Genomic DNA, 26,514 nt, shown 5'->3' with positions numbered 1-26,514 from the left:
AGAGAAAGGTTTAAAATGATAACATTTTAAAAGGGCATCAGTACACACGCAAAAAAAAGGTTAATAAATGCCATTTTCACAGTCACCTTTGCATTGATAGGGTGGATACTACATCAAGTATAAGACCAGGAATAAACAAATAACTAGTAGGGTGATATGGGAAAAAGATAAATTAACTCTTAAATCTGGAGCTACAGTATCTGTATGGTCTTAAAGCTTGGTGGTGCTGTCTCACAAGGTCCCTTAGTATAGAATACAGGAGCATGGAATTAACCCTGTAACAGGCAGCCACTGGGTGGCAAAGAAAAAAACCTTTCTGCAATCAGGTCTGAAAAACTAAAGTGCTCGGACAGTCTGATTTTGGGGACATTTTTCCACCATAAGAAATCCCCTCCTGGGCTAAGTGGAACCTGATGAAGCTGGTGCCACAGGTGAAGTGCAGGGCTATCCTCTGTTCCTTGGGCCCTGGGGAATAGGAACCCTCATGAGTGGGAGGTCTCTCTGGCTTTCCTCCACCTGCAAAATGGCACTGAATGTATTTTCTTACTAATCCCCAAGTTCTTGTGAGTCTTGTCAGTAAAATGCATCAGAGTCTCCAGCAGAAGGACCTTTGTAGATTTTCAATCTCCATTTATCCCAAGGCTATGCCCCCATGGGTTCTCTGAGGGCTGAGGGTAGCCCAAAATGATCAGTGCTAAAATGTTATCTCAACAGGTGTTACCAGGAACCACACAGACACCTCTGGACCAGAACTTGGCGTTTTTTACAGTGACAATCTTGAGCAGCAGAAAGGAAAGAAGTTTGCAATCAAACTACAGCTTGAGCTTAACCCAAAGCTCTGAAGTAAAGGAGTGGCTCACCCACCAATGGGCAGAGGCTAAAGGTAGGTATAAGATTATGATAGGTGTGGAAACAAATGGAACTATGTCTCAGCTATCCAAAGAATAATGAAGGAAAGACTGTAAGTTTGTTTTATACTTGATAAAAAAGACCAGGACATAGAGATGGGCATCTACAAATCAAAGGCAATTATTTTACTGCGACGGAAATAAGAAGTGAGACTTTTATTGTTGCAGCACAGCCCAGGCTATAGTCAATTGCCTTGGGAAGAATCTTTATGGTGTTAAGGTAGACTTGGCAAGCTCTGTCCTTTTGCGTGTGAAATCAGCTGCACAGCAGTGTGTTCAATTTCCAGCCTGGTGTTGCTGACACACACAAACAGGGCAGGACTTCTCTGGATGAGGTATGATCTAACCCCATGACCAGGGACTATCTGAGTCCAGAAAGACTTACATTAAACCAATCCCACCAACACGTTCACCCATGTCAGTTGCTGCCATTGGTGTCCATAGGAGACTATCCATAAAATTCACCATGCATACAAGCACTTGTAACATCCTTTATTAATATGAACAGCTGCAAAATTCAGACAGAAGAAGCAAATGGGTGACAGGCAAGAGGAAATAGGAAATTACGATAGCAACCAGACAGTGTAAGGACTAGCAATGTGCCTAGTTGATGGTACAGGACCCATAGTTTTTAAAATGTGTAATAAGAGATAAATAAACTGATAAATAAAATGGATCTCAAAAGGCCACATGGGAAAGATGCACAGTCTTGATTACCTAATTACAGAAGGAATATTGCAGAAATGGAAATAGTACAACAAAGTCCCATAATGACTTCGAGATTGGAGGCTCCAAAATGGTTAGTGAAACTAGGTCTGTATCCCTCGCAAAGAGAAAAGATTAAGAGGGGACCTCGCTGAGCTGCAGAGGGCTCTGGGGGGAACCGCAGGGAGCAGTGCTGCAGTTATTAGAGCTAATGTCAAATATGAGGATGAGGGACACGGCTCCAGCGAGGTCTTGCACTGTACAAATGTAATACATTTTTTTTTCCAGAGGGTATATATTATAAGCTACCAGATGCTGCTCTAGAAGCGACCGATCTGACCAGATTTCAAATAGAGAAAGAAGCATATGGAGAGAGAGCGGGAGAAAAAGAGTATATTATGGAGAACAACTGTTAACTGGAGGAAAGGATAGGCCTAGCTGGGCTTCCTGGCCTCCTGCCATCTTAAGATTTTCTTATGTCCCTATGTAATCTTCTGACTTTTGATTTAGATGTTTCCTAAAAATGCGGCCCAGTGGTTGGTACATACTAGGCATTAGCCCAAGAAAAGAATGAAAAAAAAATATGCACTGTATCTCATTAAAGAATTTTTGAAGGGAGACTTTGAGGCGCCATTTGCTTCTTGTTACTCATCTTTGCAAATGTCTCTTGTCTTCCCAGGCTCTGCCCTGATGTGTTAGCGTTAGCAGCCTGTGGATTTCTGAGCCGCGCTGAAACGGGAACTCAGAGCGGCCAACCTAAGTCGGTCAGGCAGAGACGGCAGCGCAAAGCAAAGGAGGAAGACAAAAATAAGATTGAGTGAAGTAAACCATACAGGATCTTTTCGTGCACATAAACAGTATCAGGTGAAAAAATGTTGTCTGGTAATGGCTTTTCAGGCTGCTGTTGGGAATAAGGATCACTCTTATATTTGAAATATTTACGGTTCAATTAACAGCATTTGTTTCCATGAAATATTTTAAAAGAGAACAGTATTTATCTTTAATTATTTTTCATTTTCTTTGACAAAAGATTCCAATATAGATATTGCTGTAGGCACAGGGGGCACTGAACATCAAGAAGTGGATTCTGTAAACAATTTTTCTCAAAGCACTAGAAAGTTTAAATATTAATTTGGCCATAATTGGCAGAGAAGCAATTAAAAAAGCTACCAAGCTGACTTTCTCCCTCCTTTACTTTCTCCTCCCTTTTCATTTAACCACAGTATAGAGAGTAGATGTAAAACAATAGGACCCTGAGCTGTACAGCATTCTAAGCCTAGCTTGCCTTAAAGCTACAATATGGATTTAATTTATATGCAAATGTAAGCAATAAAAAGCCAGACACTGTAGAAATTATAGTATTTTTCATAGATGCTTCAGCACTGGCACACAAGCCAGCACTCATTTCAAACAAGGAACTAATTATTACTGGTCACTAAGCTACCTTTTTCTTTTAATATCTCTCTCTTTCTTCCTCTGACCCCCCCCTTTTTTTTAACAATGAGTAAATTATTTTCTTGAGTGAGGAGGGAGGGGGGGGAGAGAGAGAGAAAGAAACTGGAATATTGGGGGTGAGTGAATGAAAACAGCCAGAAATATCTCCTGTGAGATTCAACATCAGGATAATTTCACAGTCTCGCTTTTTGACTGCTGTGTCCTGAAGCTGACCAGCACCATGCAAGGCTGATCAAAGGCCATCGGAAACATCAAGTAAGCCTAAATGGGGCTAAAGTATGCTAATAGAGAAGCTAAATGTACTTTAATCCTGTTATAATACAAGGTAACTTAGAGGCAGTGAAGGGCCTTGTTGCTTTTCCCTACTGGGTCCAGGACCCCTGCAAATCTTGAATAGAAGTTGCTTCCTATTCTTTGCCGGCCGGGGTATGGCTTTCTCAGATGCACACACAGTCCCCTCCTCCTCCGTTTACTAAGTGTCAACAGTCGGCTGAGCAAGACTTCTCTGCTCCTTAGATCAGCACCCTGTGACCTTCCACATTTAAGCACAGACCATTAAGCTAAGCTTTCCAGCTGTTGCCTGAATTATGAGGGATTTTTTTTTTTTTCAGAGGAGGGCAGAGCTTAGAGGAACACTAGGCAACAGTTTTATATTATGGACCTGCTGCCACCCAACTTGCTATGCAGAGCAATGTGCTTTCCGCAGGGCTGCGGCAGACGGGTGACATTGGCTGAAAACAGGGGGCTGCTTTGAAGTGATTCAGACCCAGGGCTGTCCGGCTTTGGCATCATTGTGCTCGCTCGGGGAAACATAATCTAATTTTAGGAAGAGGAGGAAACAAAGTAAACATGAGTGAACTGCTCTGCACTGCATGTGCCGGCTGGGACAGCATCCCCAGGAATACGTGTGCTCCCCGGGCAACTTTCTTCTTCATTTTCCTTCTTCTTTTTTAGACACCGATTTTGGTGCATCCTACTGAACAGAGGAAAAAAAGAGTGGTAGTTCCGCCCATGAAATGATATGCTTTAGTGGATGCCCCAAACTAACTACTGCTTGCAAACCCCAGATTAAAAAGGAGACTGGTGTAACTTTAAAGCCAGCCAACTGCCTTAGTGACTGTATCAGAAGATTAAAAACAAAGGTTTCATTGAAGCACTGCCTCCCACTGTGCAGCTGAAAGTCTCATAGCTGAGGCAAATGGTCCTAAATATCTTTCTCTTAAGTACAAATTACATACTGGATATATTAAGTTGTAATGGTGCATTTTTCAAGAGTCACTTTACTTGTGTGAGAGCACCAGTAAAGACTCAAAAAATGCTGACTGTATGGCACATGGAAACAAAAAGGAATCTGCCTTTCACATAAAATGTTTTGTTTGCATCAAATCCTCTTTTTCCTCCATCTCTCCCCATCCCCCAACTAAGCCTGGAATTTCAAATGCCAGAACCAGTATGTACAGTAAGTCCTTTTGAAATCCGTGGCAGAGAAATAGTATCCTGGCCTAGCAAACTATTATCTGCACTTACATTCCTAAGCCTTACCCCTCTGTGTTAGTGCTCATAGGAGCCCTTTAGATCAGCTGAAATGTAACTGAATAAAGATGCTCCAGAAAATGTCTTTTTAATGTGGAATTATCTTTCATTTACATAGGCAACCTCCCTTAACTCAGCACGTGCTATAAGGCTTCATGTAATAGAAACATTCATATAAAACTTAATGATTAGCATTCATTCTGCTCCCAAATGATCAATAAAACGCTAAGTTAACACACAACGTGAAAAGAAGTCTATAAGAATGCATAAACTTGCAGTACTGTGTGGGATGTAGGTAAATAATGACTGTGGAGCAGAAGAAGAGAGCAGTGCCCCACTTGTGAAATGGGCAGTGGTACCATGGCTGTCCCTGCCTCTGGCTTCGTTCCCAACTGGCCTCGGAATGTCTTATGTCTCACATGCACTGCCATGCCTGCAAACATCCATGTGCACAGGCACACATACACTGCTACAGCAGATAAAAAAAGGACCAAGCAGACAAAAACAAATAAAAAACTGTCTATAACATCTTCTCTTTGCATTTTCTGTGAAGGACCACTTGTGATGTGATTTCTCTACAAAAATAATTTGCAACTACTAAATAAGACAGAGGTAGCATAGATGGGAGCTATGGATAAAAGTTAAACTCATGGAGTGGTACACTTTTGCCCAGATACCTTTACATCAGTCTTGCACAAATGATTTTGAAGGCCTTATTCCAACAAATAAATTGTGTAGATTTTGAAAGAATATGTTTGGACAGTATAGAGTTAATATTAGAAAAATGTTTCTGTCAAGGACATGCTTAGCTTCTGCTGAAATATTTCAGTTCTAATCTGCTCCTATTTAGCCCCTCTAGGAATAACTTTCTCATTTTTAGGTGTTTATCTACCTATCTATTCAACATCCAAAAGTAATATTGTCTGTCTTTCCCTTACAAGATTAACTGAATTGCTGTTGTGTTTTAATTATCAACAAATTTTGAAATGAAAAGCACTTGCAAGACTCTTGCCAGTTCAGCTGCAATTTTCTGGATTTGTTTTTAATTAACAGAAGTCCTTCCCTACACATATGAAGCTTGACAAAAATCTTTTTGTTCTTACAAACACCCATACACTTGTTTTGCTGCTCAATATTTTTCCACGTCTATTTCTCCATCACTTTTTTAAAAATAAAAATTTTAAAAAATTCAATGACCAAGTGAGAGTGGGCAGTTTCAGTCCACAAGAGCTCCAGAGATAGTCTTTGAAATTATTAGAAGGCACCTAGTTCAGATATATTGAATGAAAAGATGTAAGAGATTTCCCCCCTAAATTTCCATCTAAATTTACGGGTTAATTTTTTTTCAGGTGTTCATAATTTACAAGATAATGATAACTTGAGGTCATATTTGACTGCTTAAATATGTTTCTACTCAAGTTCAAACACTTTATTTATTATTTTTATTAATTTAATTTCTAAAATATCAGAATCTCTATTGCCACCCCAAGAAACCACTACAGCATGAATAAAAGAAGTCAAAAAGCCCAGCCAAACATGAGCTATATGTTAACAGTGATGATAAATTAACATGCATAGTTTGTTTCACTGTTCTGCAGTTTTGTGATTTTTTGCATCATCTATGTTTATCAAGAAAATGTTTTTATTTCTTCATCAAGCATTTACAATTTTGTCGAGATAGACATTTAATATTTCATGTAGTTATTTCCAGACTTGGCAGTTAATGTCTCTTTCCCATGTAGAGAATTGTTGGAGGTTCTGGCAAGGGCAAAAGCCACTGGAAGGCAAAGTGAACAGAACTGAGTGATGGGAATTGTTAGACAACATAGCAAAGCTCAGTTATTAGTTAACTATCTAGTTAACTCTGTTAAACTATCTGCACTTTATTAACAGAGATGAGGTAGGTGCACTGCCCACACAATCTAATCGATAGGTAATACATAAAGCACACTCTGTGCGGCAGATACTGTACTTACTGACTGCCAAGTTTTCCCCATGCTAAATGTTTTCATTTTGAAAAATAATTTAAAATATAAAGAAGAGCTGAGATGAGGTTGTGCCAAAAATCCCCTTTTATATGTTGTGAAGTACAGTGTACAAATCCGAGTTTTGATTTCAAACATTTTGCCCCACCAAATTTCCTAGACTAGTTTTGAGCTTATTTGGCTTTCCTGTCTCCAAGAAGATGAGGCTGAAAGGCTGGCAATGTCTCCTCCTCTTCTAGTACCCAGAATTGAACAGACTCAACATGGCTGCAGAAATGCAGTTCTGCATGCTGTGGTTCGTGGGATTTTGTAAGCTTTATTAAGATGTCCCTCTTCTGAAATTAAAAACAAAGGAGAAGGAAACCACCCAGTCACACTAGGTGAGTTTGCTTACCCGTGTTCTGAACTGAGAGCTAAGCTGCAATATTTACAGTTTAGATGTGTGGCATATTCTGGGATGAAGTCAGAGCTGACTGTTTTTCTGAATCATGCTTGGCCCCAAGCCTGAGATAAAGAAAGAGTCAATATATATTTGCCTGTGGAGTAGATAATTAGAACAACTAATCTGAGAACCAGGACAAGCTGTGAGACCATGAGCTGATTCAGGCACACCCTCTACTAACTTAAATTTTGATCAATGTTTAAAACACCCTGGGAAGGACTGGGGTGATGAGGCCCAGTGGCTGAAATTCAGGTTCACCGTCTGCGCCCCTGTTGCTGTGACATGCGGTCAGACCTCGGGCAATGCGTTTTCCTCTTGTCTCTGAAACAGGCCAATGATATGCACTGCCTTGTTGAGCTTTGTGGTTACAAGCAACATGTTGTGAATGAAATGTTAAGTACATCTCAAAGTCAGCCAAGACAAGAATTGCATTTTTCTTCCTAATATCTATTAGCTCAGAGCAACGGAAGAACCCCACTTGCTACCAGCTCACTCTTCTTGTTTGGAGTTGTGGAGCTAGCCTGATCATATCCACTAGATATTTGCTTTCAGGGTCGCATGAAAGAGGTGCAAAAGAAAGATCTTTTGTGGGGATGACATGCTTGGGAATATACTTGTCCAAAACAAACAGTGCTTGTTCTTTCTTCAGCTAATTCACTGAAAAGATATTATTTTAGTCAAGAAAACGGTATCAATTCTCTTCCTTTTAGGCAGGATGGTGGCAGGTTTCCCATGTAGATTTGTTGAAGGTATAATTTTGACAGGAGCATCTGGCTCCTTTGTGAGCTTCACAAGCAATTGTGTGGCAGTAGCTTTGGGTCGGCCTCTGGTTGAGCCATGTGGGCAGCCCTTTGACATGTCTGTGCTGCTTTTCCTGTTCCACTCGGTTTTGTTTTGACTCTCTTTTGAGCTTCCTAAATATGCAGCCTTGCTCGGCAGATTCCCTGGGACAGTTTCATTCAAGGTCCCTGACAAGGACTGTGGTTTTGCCAGGACTCAAGGATCCATTCTCACACTGATGCTGTGTGTTACATTAGCCGACAGCTGCTTTTGGCAAGGTTTTTTTTTTTAGAAATCCTCTTAGAGAAGGGAAAAGAGTGATCTCTGGATAGCAGAGCTTTCAATTCTCAAAATAAACCATGCCAGGTTGTTTAAGAATTTAAAAGCACTTGTGAGCGTCCCTGGTGCAGTAACGTGTAGTGTGGTCCTTCTGCCCTCTTCAAATATATGATGCCTGGCTTTTATTTTCTAGGTATATTTACAGTAAAAAAAAAAAAGGCCTGAATTTCTTTTCTTACTTCCCTGTGTACAGTGATGTGAAAATATCCTTTTAGCCTGATTTACATGAATGCAACCACAGCACCCAGATTGTGCCAGCTTGCTGCATTTGGCAAGCAATACAAAGCTTTAGGATACCTTGACTTCTGCTTCCCAGATCCTCTGAACAGTTTGGGCACCATGCTCCAGACATATACTGTTGTGCCTACCACTGTGAGTGACTGGGAAGTGACCACCAGCTGTGCTGCTGCTGGGTTTGTCCACCCACGAGTGGTGCGAGCGAGGAGATGGGTAGGTAGGAAAGATGCAGGTGGGAAGGCACGGACTCCCAAGCTCAGTTCTCTCTTAGCCCATCCTTAGGCTGCTTAAAGAAGCTCACCTACATTGTACACATTGATGATGTAGCAAAGAGGGTCCCTGTCTCCTCCTGGTGAACCATCCCTTGGGGCCAGCAGTGAGGATGCCTGTGTAGCTCCATCACTTACCACACAAAGCCAGCTGGGGCATGAGCCCAGGTGATGGCTGTGCTGTGAGCAGTTCATCATGGTGATGTGTGCTGTACCATACAGACTGAAATCACCAAAAGATTGTTCAGGAGAGATCTCTGGCTAAAAGAGCATATAGTGAGCAGGGAGGATGGAATAATTTGTAACCGGTTGTTTGGACAAATTTGATGTCACTGACAACAGTTCACAAATCAGGAAGCTGTTTCAGAACTAAGTAGTTCATGTTTATTAAAATTAGGTAAAAGCTTGGCTAAAATCAGTGTTTAAAGAGGAGCACATGACTGAAGCATATTTAAAGAGACTGTCTCAAGTCCGTGGCATTACTGCATTGAGTGTGCTGGCTTTCTTTGGCATGAAAAGACATGGAGACACAATACAAATACAGAAAGAGAGGGTGTGCACGTGATAAGATGGAGGGAGAAACCTGTGTCTCTAGCAAAATTACAGCAGCATCAGAAACACCAAAAAGCATTATAGTACCATTGAGAAATCCAAAATAATGCACCAGGGATGGTGACAGCCCAAGAACAGTATATCTGATTTTGCAATGCCAGTGGAAAGGAAGAACAAAGCAACTGGTTCATTTGCAGCTAACAAGTTGAAGGAAGAGCTTTTACTGGAGTCTTTCCATGGGATGATAGATCCCCCAAAGTGCTTTATCAATTAGGCATCTCTAAAGTCATCACAGCTGTTTCTTTACAGAGTGGAGCCACTGCTGGAGCATGATACGTGCAGCAGAGTGTGTCAGTATGCCCGGCAATGGAAATGTTATCAGGCAAATAGAGATGATCCCCCATTCCTTGCTTCCTTCCCACCAGCACAGAGTTTGGTTTCACATTGCTTTTGCTTTCTAAATTGATCTAACTAATGTAATCAGACAGAAACACCCTGTTCCAATGTCACTAATGCCTTCCAAACTAGAAGGCCTAATTAAGGTCACTAATTTCATTGACTAAGACAATTTCTTGGGAAAAATCTAAGTGGATACTAGAATAGGTCATAGCATTACATAAAACAATTAGCAGAGAAAGTGAAAGAAAATAGCCAGGTCAACTGGAAAAAAAGACTTTGGGACTTCAAAATTTGCAGACAGCAAAAACATAATCATAAATGCTGAAGAGTGAAGTGAAAACAGAGAAGGCCTATTCCCAGGACTGAAACTTTTGCCAGACTCAGAACTCATAGACAAATCAAAGGTTCGCCCAAAGACAATACTTCATGGCAAAATGAATAAATGTGGTGTTGCTCATTTTTTTGCTGTTTTGGAGCCTACATCTGGTTGCTGGAAGACAAAGCAGATCAAAGAAGAAATAGTCCTGATCTGTATTAATGGGCCACAATGGAGGAGGCACGCAGTCAGTCCCTAAGCCTATTCACTTGCCTCAAGATGTGGCTTGCAAAAGGAAGGAGATGAAACCTAGGGTGGGATCTCTGGGGTTGCTGTTAAAACACCATAAAGCTCTATGTCCAGAGGCAAAGTAAAAGTCAGATGAATGCTTCATATCTGCTGTTGAATTATTTTGGTTAGGGTCAGCTGGGAATATCATCTTCACCTTTGCAAAAACAGCAGCTATCTCAAATACAAAGCTACCAAGAAGTCATGCTGGGATAAAAAAGATTCAAAATAAGCAGAAGTTTCAGCAGTAGAAAGAGCTCTCCTTAAGAATACCTCAGGCACATTAATCTCAATAGAGAGGTAGTGACTGAAGTGGCTGTGCTGTAGTTAGGGTTATTTGAGTAACATTAGGTTATTTGAGGGCTGCTTCTTGGGCTGCTGCTGCATGTGGTTTATGTCTGGTAGTTCATGGCAATGCAGGAGAATCAGCTGAAGCATGAACTCCCTTAAGCACGTCCAGTCTGCCTTGGCCCCTGGCAGAGGTAGGAGATGTAGGTGCAGGAGATCTCCAGGAATGTTTGCTGACTTGAGAGGAACAAATGTGCCAGCCCTAAGAAGGTCCCATGGGAGTCCATCTGGTACTGACTGCCTAATTTGGAGAGGCAAAAAAATGTGTGAGACTTGAGTCCCACTAGTTGAAAACCTTCACTGGGACACACAGAAATAAAGACAAGCACAGGGCAAGATATGCAAGAGGACATCAGGTACATCTAATAATTTCTGTAATGCATACATCTCTCACAGTATCATGTCTCAAAAATACTAAGGGTGTAATGCATCTTCGTTGTCTACTATTTAGCAGCAGCATTTATATTGATAAGAAAAATGCATACTAGGGTTTGAACAACATCAGTTTGAGATAAAGAGACTGAAAGAAATGCAAAAACTAGACCATATCACAGACACAGCTTCATCTTTGCCCCACATACAAGACCAGGTATTGAACAACAAACTAACACTAACATTCACCATCATGGTGAAATTTATGGATGCAAATAATCTGAAGAACAGGTAGTAAAATGCCTGCTAGCGAGAGTGGAGGTGACCCAAACCACAGATGACTTTTGGCCACCAGGAGGATTTCATAGCATGATTGACCACACTTGGAGTTTGCTTCCAGACAGTTTATAGCCACCAAAGTACATTATATTTCAATCCCCTAATTTGCCCAAGTTAGTCAGGTTGCAAAACCATAAATTGAATCTCTGGACATTTGCAATGAAATCTGTCCTCTCTCTGAACTCAAAAAGCAAATCTCTGACATATCATATTACAGCCAGCTTTGAGATAGATATCTGTTTAGTATAGAATACTGAATAGCCAGGACATCCTGAATTTATGTTAGTGGTAAACTGGATAATTTAATTTTCTTCTTTTGGTGTGTAACTTTGGCCATTTCACAAGGTTTTCACACTAGTGCTGAAGTTAGAAATCCAGTACAGACAACAGTGTCCAGGTCAGTATCAGGTAGATTTTCTCAAAATACACCTACTTAGGCGTAGTAGGAATGGTTTCCAGGGATAATGAGCAGTACATTCCATGGCCCTAATTTTATGAAGAAAGTTAATGCCAGAGCTGTGTTGATATTGAGGAGTTTTTGCAAGAATGGGGTATTGTAAATAACTCCATGACTTACGTTTTAACTGAATGTATAGGCAGCTTGCTCTTGGAAGAAATGCTTGTGAATTAGTGTTTGAGCAGTTATTTTATGAAATTTTGTATTCTTTGCATGAAGATCACTAATTCGTGATCTTTTGCTCTAATAATGTCATGTCACCTAAACTAATGAAAGCATTACCAGAAACACCACTTCCATCTATATAACGCAGGACAAGAGTTCTCTCTATTGCCAAAAGGATATTCAAAGGGATATACCCACATGTCTCAGATCTTGTGACTATCTGGACTTTACACATTTCAATATAACTTTTTAATAACCTACTGCAATCTTAATATTTCTTCAGCTTTCACTAAACTCTAGCATACTCCAAATAACATAGAACTCTATTTCCACCGTAAAGCACCCTAAAATGTGAGCTTATTTTTATCTTCAAAGCATCTTCAAAGATGTTTTGAAGCATTCATCTTGTAACCATTACTGACCCTTTTTTTCAATTATGTCATAAGAAAAACTTCTGAGAGCACTTAAAAGTATCTTCAGATTTTTTAGATGCTCTTTGTACCCACAAGACCTAGCTAAGAACAGTCTCAGAATCTCAGTATGTATCAGTAGCTTTATTTTGCATTAAGATTTTTCACCAGTCAATCAGTCAGTCTGGTAAGTGAAAATGTGCTGCTTTGCATGCGTGAACATAGACATGATTTTTAGCAAATCTGAGATCACTCTTGCCAATAGCCCCGTTAAATTGTTTTTATCAGTCTGGTTGACTGGAATGTTCGAGTATTTACAATAGACTCAAGAGTATTAGGCTGAAAGTCTGTCTAATGTACTACCAAATTAGACATGGCTAAACAGTTGTGCAGTAATTTTCAGCTGCTTACTCCAAAATAAAAAAATTAAAGTGTGATGAAAAACTCTTGAAAAACATATTTTAATTAAGAATCTAGCATTTTCTCCTGCCTTTTTCTTCCTGACAGTGTTCTGATAAAACAGAGAACCAATTTGTAAGCCCTGTGCTCATCCTAAATCTTCCCTTTCTCTGGAGGCTGAGCCGCTTTCGGTAACCTAGTACTTACTGAGGAATATAAGCATGTAGCTAGGGTATTCCTGTGGCTTGCTGCTGTTCTGCAGTGGTGGCTTGTTCATGGCTCATCCATCCCGTTGGTGCTGAAGGCACACATCTGGTCCTGCACACTGCGTCTGTCATTTATCCTCCTGTAACAGGATGTTTCCCAGAAGCAACAGAGGAAAAAGTTAAGCTGGAATGGGGAAAACAATTAAACACATGATTTAATTTGTTAGGAAAAAACCCCTTAACAGCATTTAAACAGGAAAAGATAAAGGATGGTTAAGTAGCACATTGCAAGTGATTGAAACTGGAGGAAAAAAGGAGTAACCAAGTGTACTTTTTGGTCAAATGATTCAAGAAAAGACTGAGTCAGGAGTGGGGTTTGACTTCTGGAATTTGTTGGGTCTACCACTAGGGCTTGTCTACACAAGACAGCTGGAAATTAAGAAAAGGTCTAACCGAAAAGATGAAAAGTTATTTGGGATTCTCTCTGTATATGTATCTATATTTTTATATATGTGTGTGTATATATATACATACACACACATATATTTATGATCCCTTCTGGAATAAGTAATCTCTTTTTTCCTTCAATCTAGAGTAAAATAGGAGGAAAAGCCCTCTTATTTCAGCCCAGGAGAAATAGTATGCTATTGTCCCAAAACATCCTCATTTGCACCCTCAGGTGCACAGAGGTAAATCTGGTCTGCAGCTGGTCACGCTGTAGGTGTCACAGCTACATGTGGTTTCCATCAGCTCATCTGAGATATTGCTGCAATTAGTAGTGTAAATTAGAGTGGCTTTTAATCTCCTCCTCTGCCTTTATTTTGAGTTACATTCTCTTTTGTTTCCACCTAAGTTTCATCTTTGAGCCCCGATTCACACTCATATAGGAAATGTCAGCTATTGTCTTGTAAGCTTGGTTTGCAGACTGGGATAAGGGTTTGGAAGAAGGAGACTTCCAGAAGACTGCAAGACCTTGCTGTAACACCACTTTGTCAGGTGAGTACACTTACACTTTGTGGTGTTTGATGAGAGAGGAGGAAGGATCGTGTCTACTTTTGAGTATTACCTGGCCATGGGCCAGTTTCCCAGAACTTGGCAGGAGGAGCCCAGCTTCTGATCAGTTTGACTCTTGCAGCCATTTCTCACAGTGATTACATGTTGAGCCCAGACTGAAAAGGAAACAGCTTTTAGGAGGGGCTGCCCTTGCTCAGTGAGCAGTGGCTGTGCAGGAGCTGGGTGTGAGCACCTCGGGCAGCTCTTCGTGCAGAGCAGCATCGCACCACTCAGTTGCATCTTGCATCAGTTTGCAATTAGCTTGCATCATTTCACTCATCCAAATTGCTTAGCTTGAGATCTGGCATGGCAGGACACTGTTCCTTTTCTTAGTTCTCCTTGCAGCAACTGCTCGGGAAGCACTTGAGCTGGAGCTCCTGCAGTGCAAGGATGGGAGCTTTTCCTTGTTTTCTATGGAGTCGGGACTTTCCTCTGCCTGATGCCTGGGTGTTGGGGCTTGCTAACAGACTCAGAGCACTGAGCCTCCCCATTGATGTGGTGGGTGGGGGAAGAGGTGCGTGGGAGTTGCCTAGTATTTTTGTGCTGCAGGTGGTGCTTTAGTTTGGGTGGCACTTGCCCTCTGTTTGTTTTCAGGCTTGTTCTTTTGTGTACATCAGATCTTCATGAAAGGGTGCAGTGCTCTCAAGTGGAGCAAGCAAAAGAAACATAAACATGGACATACAAATAGAAAGAAATACGGGCAGGTGCTGGCCTGAAGCCATCAGTGTTTTGCTCTGCTGATTTGCTCTGCTGGGGGAACAGGCACCTCCTGAGAGAGAAGACCTCACCAGTCCTACTGCAGTTCTCAGCCCTGTGGCTTCCTCTCCTTCTACACTCTCCATCCATGCCTGCAGTCAGCTGCTGGAGCACACACCAGGCTTCCCCAATCCGTTCTGATGCTGACCATGGAGTGCAAATCTTACAGACCTCATCTGAATCCAGCACTGCAGCTTTCTCCATTGGTTTTGCCATCATCTTAGCAAGAGATAAAGCTGAATAATCCCCTAGGTGACACCACCCCACATATAAGGAGCACCCCAACTACTTGTTGAGATGGGTGCTAACCAGAATATGATATAGATTGATTTAGGTATGCTTTGTGTAAATACAAGTCATTAGGCTCAATACGGGATGAAATTTTATGGCCTGACTCATGTTGGAGGTTGGGACCACATGATTTAATGGTTCCTTCTGGCTTTGAAATCCATGTGCAGCAAAAAATGCTTACACTAATCTTAGCAATGTTATGTTTTTCTTTCTATTGTGCTGATACTGTAGGTGTTTGTGTTACAGAGATATTGGAAGACTCTGCCCTGAAGGACATGTGCATCTGTAGAAACTGAACTTCGGACTCTGCTGCCTTTAGTAGAGTCTTTAAATGGCTTTAGCAGTTTACAGAATTCAAGTTTTCTCTCTGCTTATTGATGCAAATATCTGCAACAACCATGCTGAGTTCATCCAGTCTGGGGCTAGGAACAGCCTCATGGAACTCATCTGTCCAGTCATAAGTGAGCTAATAGACTTTTGCTAACTTGTAGGAGTTAAAAATGTAGAGGAAAAAGAAAACAACACCCTAAAATTGCAAGATATATAAAACTAATTAATAACTTTAGGGAAATGGAAGAGCCATGAGAAGAAAAACAAGCTAAATTAGTCATATGATTTATTTGTTGTGAATGATTCACTCCATTACTGGCTGCTTCCTCCACAGGCCATAGAAGCTAATATATAAACTGATAGAGGAAAGGTGAGATCGATAGAGAACAACCTCTCCCTCCTCTCCAGGGAAAATAGGTCACCTGTCCCTGCTATGCTGCTTTCTGGGCACAGAACACATCTCAATAGACTGAGCATTCATTTACAGCTAATGAAGTTTGTGTTTTTCAGGGCAAAATTTTCCTGAGGAGTGTTTCCCTTTTTTTCCATCAGCTCTGGAAAAACTGTGCTCACAGTTTGGCTGGCTCCCTTCCCCCATCCTGGTAGCTCTCATTGTTTGCAGATGATGGCTGTTTGCTGGCCTATGCAAAAAAAAAAAGAGATTTTTTTGGTCTAAATGCAGTATCCTTTAAACTGTTGGTGCTGGGGAGGAAAGACCCTCAGGATTTGCTCAGCATGGGACTGGCTGCTTGCTCTTCAGGTGAACCAGGATGGAGGGAACCTCTGGGTCCAGGGTGTGACTGAGTGGCAGGGGTGCAGGGTGCTTGGTACGTGCACTGGTGCTCCTCATGTTGCCATAGTTACTTACACCCCATGGCCATGAGATGTGGGTTTTTTTCCTTTCTCCACATCCCACGCCAGCCCTGGTGCCACCCCAGGCACTGGGAAACCCAGCTGTGGCCCTGCCTGCACAGGAGGGTACTGATCTGCAGAAAGTTGCAACTCTGAGAAACATTCTGAGGCCCCTTTTAGCTTCTAATAAGCAATACTATTATCTGTGGTGATGTCTCTGCTGAATTTTCTTGTACCCGGCACAACCCACTGTTTATCATGTGACTCTAAACTGCTGCTGAAGCTTCATAAATGGTTTTTGCTCATTGCACAAACTGGAGCTGAACAGCTGGAAACTGTATTGCGAGCACGGCCCGAGCTGAGCCTACACAGAAATTACACACAAAACTTCTGTGGATGGTATTTATTAGAGAGCTGGTGGAGAGGAGTTGCCAGCTCTGGATGCCGAATGCATTCAAAATTTGGGAGTGTGGGGTTTACTTGCCAGTTCATCTTTAATTAATTACAGAGGACAATTAGGGGAAGAGGCTGCTGCTGGACTACCTGACTCATAGGGCAGTTAATGTGCTAATGGAGATGTTTGCTTCTGTGCTGATGGGCTGAGCTGTTCCCCCGCCATTACTCTTCCATGGCCCATGGAGGTCAGGCCCCTGTGTCCAACTTTTAGCACACAAGACAAAAACTCCCAACAAAATCCCACGAATGGGCACATCAGCCAGCAGCCATTTCAAGTAGGGAGCTGAGGAATGTATGGGGTTGGGGATGGCATGCTCCTGGCCATGCTTCCGCCGTGCACCCCAAAAGGAGTTTTGCAGTTGTGTACTCCTGGTATATTTGGTTGTAGGTAAATGTCAGCCTTTATGCTTCTGCTCACTTGATGGTTTCTGAGCAATATACATAAAAATAAATAAAATAAAAGAGTGCAAAACAGCTTAGTGTATAATTATATTAAGTGGTTGGGAATAAAGAGCTCTGGTTTTGCAGATTTAAGACCTTTTTCAGTTTGAAAAAAAGAATTTCAAAGATCCCGTTTTAAAAAAGAAGGAAAGAATAAAAGGAAGGAAACATTACAATCATTTTTTAGATTACAAAGGCTTTCCAGGCAGCTCTGGTGTATATATGCAACATAGAGTCTCACAGTTTCTGGAGAAACCAAAGACCTCACTCAACATGAAGTCAGAAGAGAGTGTATTGTGTGAAAACATTGGTCATGAGGTCAGATCTTCAGTGCCAATGTTGTGCAAGTACAACTGCATTTGATGGCCACACCTCTGCTACTAGAGAACATTTGTCACCCTTAAGCCGTGTTTCATGTTGAGTTTGGTTCAGGATAGATGTTCTAAAGCCTGCTGCTGAAATTCAGGAGAAAGGAGTAATCCGTTAAAAGGAACTTGAATCATGCTCAACTTGAATGAGATCCAGACCAAAATGAACAACCTAACCACCATCTTTAGTGAAAATTTAAAATCAGAGGCGTGCCTGAATTTTGTGGACAACATTACATTCACACTTAAAAGATTTCTGCAAATCTCCCAAAATGTACTTCAGAAATCTGTATGTTTAAACATAATCTCTTTATTCAACTTTGCTTCTAACTGCAAAGAAATAAGCAAACCAAAGGCAGAACCCACAATGCACATTAGGATTTGGTTTTCTTCAGTTTAACCCAATTCTTACTATGTAGTTAAACAAAACAGATGGCAGTTAACAGGTGCACTGAGCCCAAATACACCACTTGAGTGGATCAGCACAGGCCATAGCCAGCTCTTGAAGTCCCCAAGCCCCTACTTGCTACCACACAGTGACCTAGTCCAAGTGTGTACCATAGTATTGAGTCTCCTCAGGCTTGAGGGGGAAGAGGGAAAAGCAGAAAAATAGTTAACGTACATGGTTTTTTCCTCTCATTTTTTTCTATCCTTTCTTTAAACCCTGATGTAGAATAAGTTACCTGGACAGAATACAAATACACAGTTATAATACATGACAATGCAGCAAAATCCTGGACTCTGTCAATTACTGTGGTACTGTATATTTTTATTTTATTCCTTTGGGGAAATATATCATTCAAGCAAAAAAATCATTTGGACAATGCAACTACACGGAGAATATCCAATGCATGAAGACACCTTTGCAGTGAACTGCACACAAAGCGATATGGAAAATGGTATGAAACTGTGGGAAAACTTCCCAGTCTAATTGGTGACACAGTGCTGCCAAATGAGTGTCTCTCTAGAACACACTTGTTGGCATAAGTCACCTTCAGAGATCCCTGCTGATACTTGAACTTACAAGGGACGCAGCTGACTTTTTTGTAGTAGCAGTACTCCGAAGCAGTGGAAAAAATCCATCACAGCAGCCAAATTGAGTTGGGCAGCAGAAACCTTAGCACCTAGGAGGAGGAGCAGCTTGGGAATGTATGGGGCAGGGCTGAAAACCACCTCCAAATTATTTTGTTCAAGACTAGAAGACCTGCCCACTAACATGTGTGAGACAGACTTGGGTAGATCAGAGTGAACTGTTTTTGAAAGGAGGACATGAGCCAAAAAAATGTATTTTGGTTACCTGGTACTGACTTCAAAATTAAGATGGAATTATTTTGAATTGTGTGGCTGGAGATTTTTGAGTGAGTTGGCAGAGAAAAAAGAAGAAACAAATAATCAGGGGGTGGTTTATCAGGTTGGGGTTTTATACTCATTACCTAAATGCAGAGTCAGGGAAGGGAGACCTCAATTCCCTCCTCTCCCTGTGGGAACATGGACCTCTGGGCTTTGCTCCTGGTGGACATTCTGAGCCCAAAGGTTGCTCTCATGGACCACTTCCCCTATGGGTCTGCTTTGCATAAGTAATTAAACATCTCTGGATGCAGGGAGCTGCATGGGGGCCTTATGCAGCCTCTACACTGTGAACAGGTCAGTCTACAAGATGGGACTTTCATCTTGTGGATGAGATTTGTTTTGAATTGAATGCTGAGCCAGTGTTACTCAATATGGGAAAATTCCCAAGTACTGGGATATTAGGCTTGAGGTTTTCAGTTGGGGTGGATGACACTTTTCTTCTTGAGCTGATACTGCCAAGAAAGGATCAGTCAATTTCCATAACTCCTTTAACAATTTTGCCCTTCCATCTCCATTTACCTTCATATCTTTTTAATAAAAAATAGGGACTGCAATAACTTTTGCATCAAGAGATATGCATGAATTGTGAATTACTGACTTTAATATAGCACGATTGTCTGAGTCTATCCAAGCTTTTAGAACTTGGTACACAGGTCTGTATACAACATGTCAGTTATTTTGCCCTTTCAGTATCTACTTTTTTTTTTCTGACTTGTACAATATATTAAATTGTACAAAATTATTAAAAAATTTAAATGAAATTAATCTTTTTCAGGCAGTAAATGAAATAAAGATCACTCTGGAGAAAACGTTGTGCTTTATTTTAACTACAAAATAAATCATAATGGAGATGACATGTTTTCAGGCATGTAGACCAATCAGTGTATATAAAAATGCACTCAATCTTTTAGTTGTATCTAGGCTTTGAGTAGTGGTATCTCTAATAGCAATCAAAATGTTTCCACGCTCAGAAAAGCTTTCACCTTTTAAAAAATATTTTTCTTTGAAAATCTAGGTGACCAGCTCAGCTGCATCCTCGGATAACTGAAGAAAATAAGCGGCAGTGGCAGGGTCTGCCTGCCGGAGAAACAGGCTGTGGGTGAGGGTCGGGGCTGGGCAGCTCTTTGCAGAGGGAGGACTCGGAGGTAAAGTTTCCCTTGTCTCCTTTGCATATTCATGTGATGGACCTGACTGTTAAATCACAGTTTTGCTTTGCTTTCTTAGCAGATTCCACTGGGTTAATTATGTGGGAAAATTGAGAGCAGCGTATATAGCATATATCCAACTCTTCTCTTGTAATAAATTAAAAATTCCTTTAAAATTCCCATTATTTTGTCATTTTCAAAAAAAGACTCAAAAGTAAATGTTGATTTTAATATGGCTGTGATGATTGTCCGAAAAGTTTAGTGGATAGAATACCAACATATCTTTCGATGAATACTTATGAGCTATTGATTAAAAAAAGAAGTTGCAGAGCTTGTGGTGCAAGATATGCCTTGTATTTGGGAAGCTGTATAGACATCTTTATATTAAATGTATTCACAGCACCTCAAAAGATCATGCTGGAACTGTAAATTGTAACCCTCTAGCAAAAGTTTAATGTTTATTTAAAGGGGGCAGCTTTCTATTACATTGTTTGAACAGATCTCCTCAGACAATGATCATAACCTCATTCCCTTCTCCTTCACACTCAGGTTATGATATCTATACTCTTCTTATCGCATATGACTTCACTTTTATGAGCTGTCTCTGGCTCTCACCTGATTTTATGCTTGAAGTCAAGAGGGATAACGTGAAACCCCGAACAAAATGACAGCCTCAGATTTTTGAGAACTACTTGCAATGGTCAGATGTTTGAGCTCGGGCAGGGAGATGGGATTTTTATTTGATGCCGTCCCGGCGGATGGAGGAGGGAGCTGGGAGGTCCCCGCTCAGTGTCAGCACTGCCCCGCGTTGTGCCCTGGAACTGGTGCGGGGGGACAGGGCTCGGGTGCCCCGCGTACGGGGCTCCTGTGACCTTTGTTCTGGGGATGGGATGGCCCTGCACTGTGCACAGCCTGGTGCTGTGCCGCTGCTAGGCTGGGTCTGACTCCTGAGCGAGCGAACAGTCCCATCTCAAGCTCGTCTCGCTGCAGCTCAGGCAGCCCCACGTGCTGCCGGAGAGAACTGCGCTCGATACAATGCTGCCTATATACATAAAGGGGCATATTTTTTGCGGGCAGACATATCAGTCCATGCTGATTTTTCATGCACAGTTTAGAATCTTTGCTTTTGAGAATGAGACTTGTGGCTCCCTAATGTAAACATACAGAGTTTTTCACTCTAGATCTAAAAGCAGACATTTTTCAAAATATCATTAGTCAGAAAAGCTTCATTCCATATTTACATGTCAGGGGTTTTTTTTATTTTTAATTGTCGTTGACAATGTCTTTCAGATCTGTTATTACCTATAATTTCAGCATTTTGTGGAAAGGAGTCTGAAATCTGTGTGTAACCTGTATATATTATCAAAGACAAGCCCACCAAAATAATTCAGCAAAAAGTTCAGATATTAAGTTGGTCTGAATAGCTGCTCCAGCCTGTGTAAAACAGCTGCTATCCACTATATGACTAAGAACAAAAAAATGTCTTCACCATCGTGATAAACAAATTTTAATACCCAAGCTTCTAAAAATCAATAATGCTACCCTTGAAAAATGTTTAGAAATATATAAGCAGGTTTTTATAGAATGCATATTTGGACAAGAAGAAATGCCTCAGCAAGGAGGTAAAAAAGATCTCAGTCTGTACATCTTTGTGTGTATGGGAAAGGCACGTAGGATCTGGTTCCCAAGCCCAGCAATTCCCTCTCACTCACTGCATTTGGTGAACCTGCAAGGGCAGCAATAACAATCCTGTACTACAGAGATTTCAAATCCTCTTCTATCTAGGTTCTCGTGCTGTGCTCTCATCACTGGGGTTTTGCACCTAGGAAGGGCTAATAGGTACTAATTATGATTATAGCAGCAGCTATTTTTGCTATACTTAGTGTGGTCCCATATGCTTAGGATTCTAGAAGACAAAGGGGACAAATTGAATGATTTTGGATGTGAAATTCATTTGCAGTGCTTTAATTCCTTAATCTAAGACTAAAGAGTGCATTGGATATGCTGGCCTAAGAGTGAATATGCACTGAGCCTCCTGGGGATTTTGTCTAATGTGAACTAGCCCCAAAACCTCACAAAATAGTAGAAATAAGATTTTTATTTTCTCCCCTCTCCCCCCCCTTTTTTTTTCCCCCAACAGAGTAAAATATAATTTTACTGTATTTGTAAATCCATTCTCTAAATGTAAGGAACTGAAGTGCATGTGTGATGTTATTGCAGATTTGAAAAATGCACACACTAATGAGAAATGAAATTCTCCTCTGAAATGATTCCACTGATTTCAGTGGAGTTAGGCCAGCGGGGAATTTGATTCCTAACAAACTTGTTCAAATTGTACTGAAGTTTCACGCTGGAAATATTCATGAAATATTCATATTCATGAACATCTAGAATGCTTTACAAACGAAAAATTTATTAATTTGATTAAAATGCTTATATACTGTGCTTTCAGTATATATCTTTTCAAATGTTCTATAAAGAATTTAGTATAAATTCCTGAAAATTCTTTGGCAATTGTCTAAAGATATACAAATAAAGTAATACTGCTAGAAGTATAAAAAGAAATTAATTGAAAGTCTAGAATTAATGTGACTAATTCCAAATTAAGGCATACTTTTAAAAATATTTTGCCAGGAAAAAAATAAGCTAAGGTTCCATACTTGTGCATAGTTTCAATTTTTTTCTCTCTCTCTCTTTTTTTCCTTTTGCTGCAGGCTCAAGCATAATCTTATAATACCAATAAATGAAAAATATGCATTGAGGGAATCAATATACTGATTGCATGATTTTTTTTTTAAACAAGGTTCATTTTGTGGTGGCAGATTAATTTGTGTTTTTGCTTAACATAAAATTGTCTTTAGCCTTAATTTAAAAGTAAATTGCTCCTCTAAGACTTTTGATTTTGTTTTTAAATAATTAACACAGAAAAAAGAGCTTCAAAACAGTTAAATTAATTTAACAACAATAGCCTTTTGAGGTATAAATACAACCGTTTGCTCAATTCAAGCAATAAAATTAACAATAAGCGCACAACGTGAAATAGATTTTAGTGTATATCTCAGCCGGGGACACACCATCCTCACTGCAGCAGGAAAGCGCTTCCACTTTCAAAGACCAACTAAATCCCAGGAATATTCAGGTTTCCTCAAAAGCCTGTATTACTGAGTAATAATTTAAATTACAAGTAGCTATTAAAAAATAGAAAATTCAATGTGGAGAATCCTCCACTTAGGCAGGAGAGGAACAGATTTTTAAAATTTCCTTTCCTAAAACAGGTTTTGTTATTTATTTACCTTCCCCTCGTCCCCTGCATAGTGTTCCTACGGAATATATGCATCACAGCTACTTAAAAGTTCGACAGTAGGAGCACAAATGTCAACTAAAGGACATTATTCAGCACAAAACATCTGCACCAAGATGTGAAATCATGGTAATACTATAAGGAATAAGCTGAGCAAAAAGTCCTGTGTCTAATATTGTTACACAATTTTATATGATAAATAACCAGAACAAATGCTCGTCAGAATTATGTTTTTGTTCTATCTTATTCTGCAAAACTAACTTGTGAATGACCCCAAAGATAGATGATTTGTTAATTTGCAGATGTCTCTCCACTTTCTTCCCTGTCTCTGGCTGTTTCAGGAGATTACGCATTTACTAACTGTATGTGCATGTATAAAATATCTCTCTCTTAGGCATTTCTCAATCACTCATCGTACCATGTTTAAGTGCTAAATATATGTATTAGGCACACACATGCCCACCCACAAATGTGAGATACATATACATATCTGCTAGCTAGACATTCAATTAAATATGTATTGTAAAAGGCATAAGTGATTTCAAAGATTTGAAGACAACCGTGATGACAGTATATATTACTGTTAAATTCACCAAGGCACATCTGCAAAACAGACTAGGGACTTATCTGTAAATCTTTTCTAGGAAGCTAAAGGTAAACATTATTTGTTTGCCAGAACAGTGTGGAAAAAATATTTATGATTTCAAGAAACAGTTAGTGAAACATTTGCTAAGGGAGTAGCAGTACATTTGCTTTTTAAATGAATTCATCTCAAGTAATCAGGACTTCGTTAAATGGACTAATGCCACTGAACATTGCAGTCTGTCATTTGGGGTGTGAACACTGGCACTCAGAGGATACCTTTTAAGCACAATACATTTATGAACTCATTTCTTTTTCCCTGAGGATTAAAAAAATAATTTTTATGCACAGTATCAGTGGCCTTCTTTAATAATTTCCTCACTGCTGCAACTTACCTTTAGAAAGGATGGAGAGTTTAGCCTCACATGGTAAAAGTTTTAGCCCTGGGGGGTTTATTATAGCAATATTCCTTTTCAATGCACTGTCCACCATAACGAGTCTTAACATCTCCTCACCAGGCAGACAAGCAGAGAAGCACGAAAATGAAACAAGCTATGTTTAGCAGAATTTTTACATACCATAACCTCTTTACCATGGTCAGGGAAGGCTGGAATTTTCAAGATGATCTCTTATGGCACAAATCCATTGCAGGACAGAGCTGATTTACAGCTTAGCACCATTCTCCACTCTTCACTGAGAGTAAGTTAAATGACCCAAGAATAACATTAATATGTACTGTAACTAGATAGAATGGTGGTCTAAAGGGTGGTCTAAGGCATTAGCTTTCACCCAAGGAAACTCAAGCTCATATATTGCCCAGAAATACTAATAAGGGTCAAGTATCATTACTATTTTAAGAGGTTGACAATGCAGTGAGTTATGGGGTATGATAGCAAAGCAGGGCTCTACTCCTGCCTTCTATCAGCCCTCTTGTCTCCCCACTGCAATGTTTTGCACAAATCTTGGCTAAATTCAGACTCAATATTTTGCACGCTCTTTTGTGGCTAACCTGGCTTAAAAATACCTACTGAACAATTTTTTTTTTTTTGGCTTGGTTGGGCCAATATGTTTAACCTCAACTGAGTCCTCACAGCAAACTTTTTTTTCCTTTTCTCCCTTTCATTGGGAAAGTAATTAAGGATTAAAAAAACCCCACACAAAACCAACTTGGAAGGAGCTGAAGCTGTAATTTTAAAATCAAGTTAGAAGGGGCACTAAAATATTTCCCCAGTAACAAGAAAGATCTGACAAAACAATAAATAGAAAAGTAAGATGTTGAAATTATTTTAAGACAGATGCCTTTTTAAACTGCATTAAGAACACCTATCATGGAGCCTGATTCCAGCAGTTCCTCACACAGGAGGTATTTTATCTTCACAACATCTGGCACTGTCAAGGAGGTACAGTTGTAGACCTTACCAGATGCAGACACTCCATACATAAAAGTACACTAACAAATCATACCATTAATAGCAGCAAAACACAAGTGTTTCTTATACATCCATGAAGAGAGCTATTCCATGGTTATGGGAAAGCTTAAAGAAAAAAAGCCACAAAAAACCCCCAACAACCCCCAACAGAAATTTCTTGCAATTCCTAAAACGTAAAAATAACTCCAAGAGCTTTATTTTCAGCTTTTTTATAGATGACTGACAAGAAGGCTTTTTTCTTCAGGGTGAAAAACTCCTTGTCCCATAAATCTGTGTGGTTGACATATCTAGGTAAATTTGTATCCTTGCTCAAAGGGATCACTGGTTTTATTCTCTATGGATTTTTCACTCACTCTGTTGTGGAAAGTGAGTTGAGGCAGAGATAAAAATTGCTTGATATTTGAAGGAAGGTTTATATTATTTTATATCATCCACACTGTTCTGTTGTCACTTAGTTTCTTTTATGAACTGTTTAAAACATAATACTGTATTACATAAACCTTGCCCATTTTTAAATATGTAGTTTATTTAATACCCTGAAGGTCTTGAGCTCGATGTTCCTCTCACATCCTTGTCTGTTAGTTGGACATAACTATACCAATCCCAAAATAAAACATGAAGGTATTTGGAAGTTATATTTATATAAAACACGATATTTTCCCTACTTTAATATTTTATGTATGTATGTATGTATGTATTATGTATTTATTTATTTATTTTAATCGAGGTGTCTCTCATAGTCTCTCTAATATAAATGAGCAGTACTCTGTATTTCAAATAAGACTCCCTTGAAGGTAAATCTGAACATTAGTGGCACTAACATAATTGCCAAAACCCAAGGATTTAGTTTGCATATGTGTCACTAGATCCTTCCCCTTTATATCACGCCAGCAATAATCAATAACCCATAGGACTCATCAGTACAATGCATAGGACTTACATGAGAGGCAGAATTTCTATTTCTGATCTGTTTCTCCTCTCCTTTTATTAAATGATTAAGTAAAATAAATAGATCTCAGTGAAATACTATTTTTAAGATCAAAGCACTGCTCAGTGTTTTGTAAGATATTATCGTAACAAAATGCACAGAACAGCAGCCAGCCGCAGTCCCAAGGAATTATTTTAGTGTATATAATACCGTTCCTCTCGAGGCCAGAGCCATGACATGTTGTCAGGACTGTTTTTTTCTATCTCTGCAACATGCTTTAAAATTTAATTTTCTCCAAAACGTGTGCTGATTCTTGGAACTGAAGTG

The 26,514-nt window shown here is 40.0% G+C and overlaps 1 long non-coding RNA gene across 1 annotated transcript in view; it reads right to left on the bottom strand.

Moving 5' to 3' along the window:
* LOC127470764 (uncharacterized) overlaps positions 1-24,599 on the bottom strand; it is a 28,901-nt gene extending 4,302 nt beyond the window's left edge. The window contains exons 1-2 of the long non-coding RNA XR_007904386.1: positions 24,408-24,599; positions 12,906-13,088 (exon numbers count right to left, since the gene is read on the bottom strand). This is a non-coding gene — a long non-coding RNA (uncharacterized LOC127470764). The remainder of the gene's footprint in view (positions 1-12,905; positions 13,089-24,407) is intronic.
* Between the last annotated feature and the right edge of the window lie 1,915 nt (positions 24,600-26,514).

Source organism: Manacus candei, unplaced genomic scaffold, assembly GCF_025592945.1.
Source record: "Manacus candei isolate 608988 ecotype Guabito, Panama unplaced genomic scaffold, ASM2559294v1 h1tg000023l, whole genome shotgun sequence".
Lineage (NCBI taxonomy): Eukaryota > Metazoa > Chordata > Aves > Passeriformes > Pipridae > Manacus > Manacus candei.
This window is presented reverse-complemented; position numbering and strand designations above follow the sequence as displayed.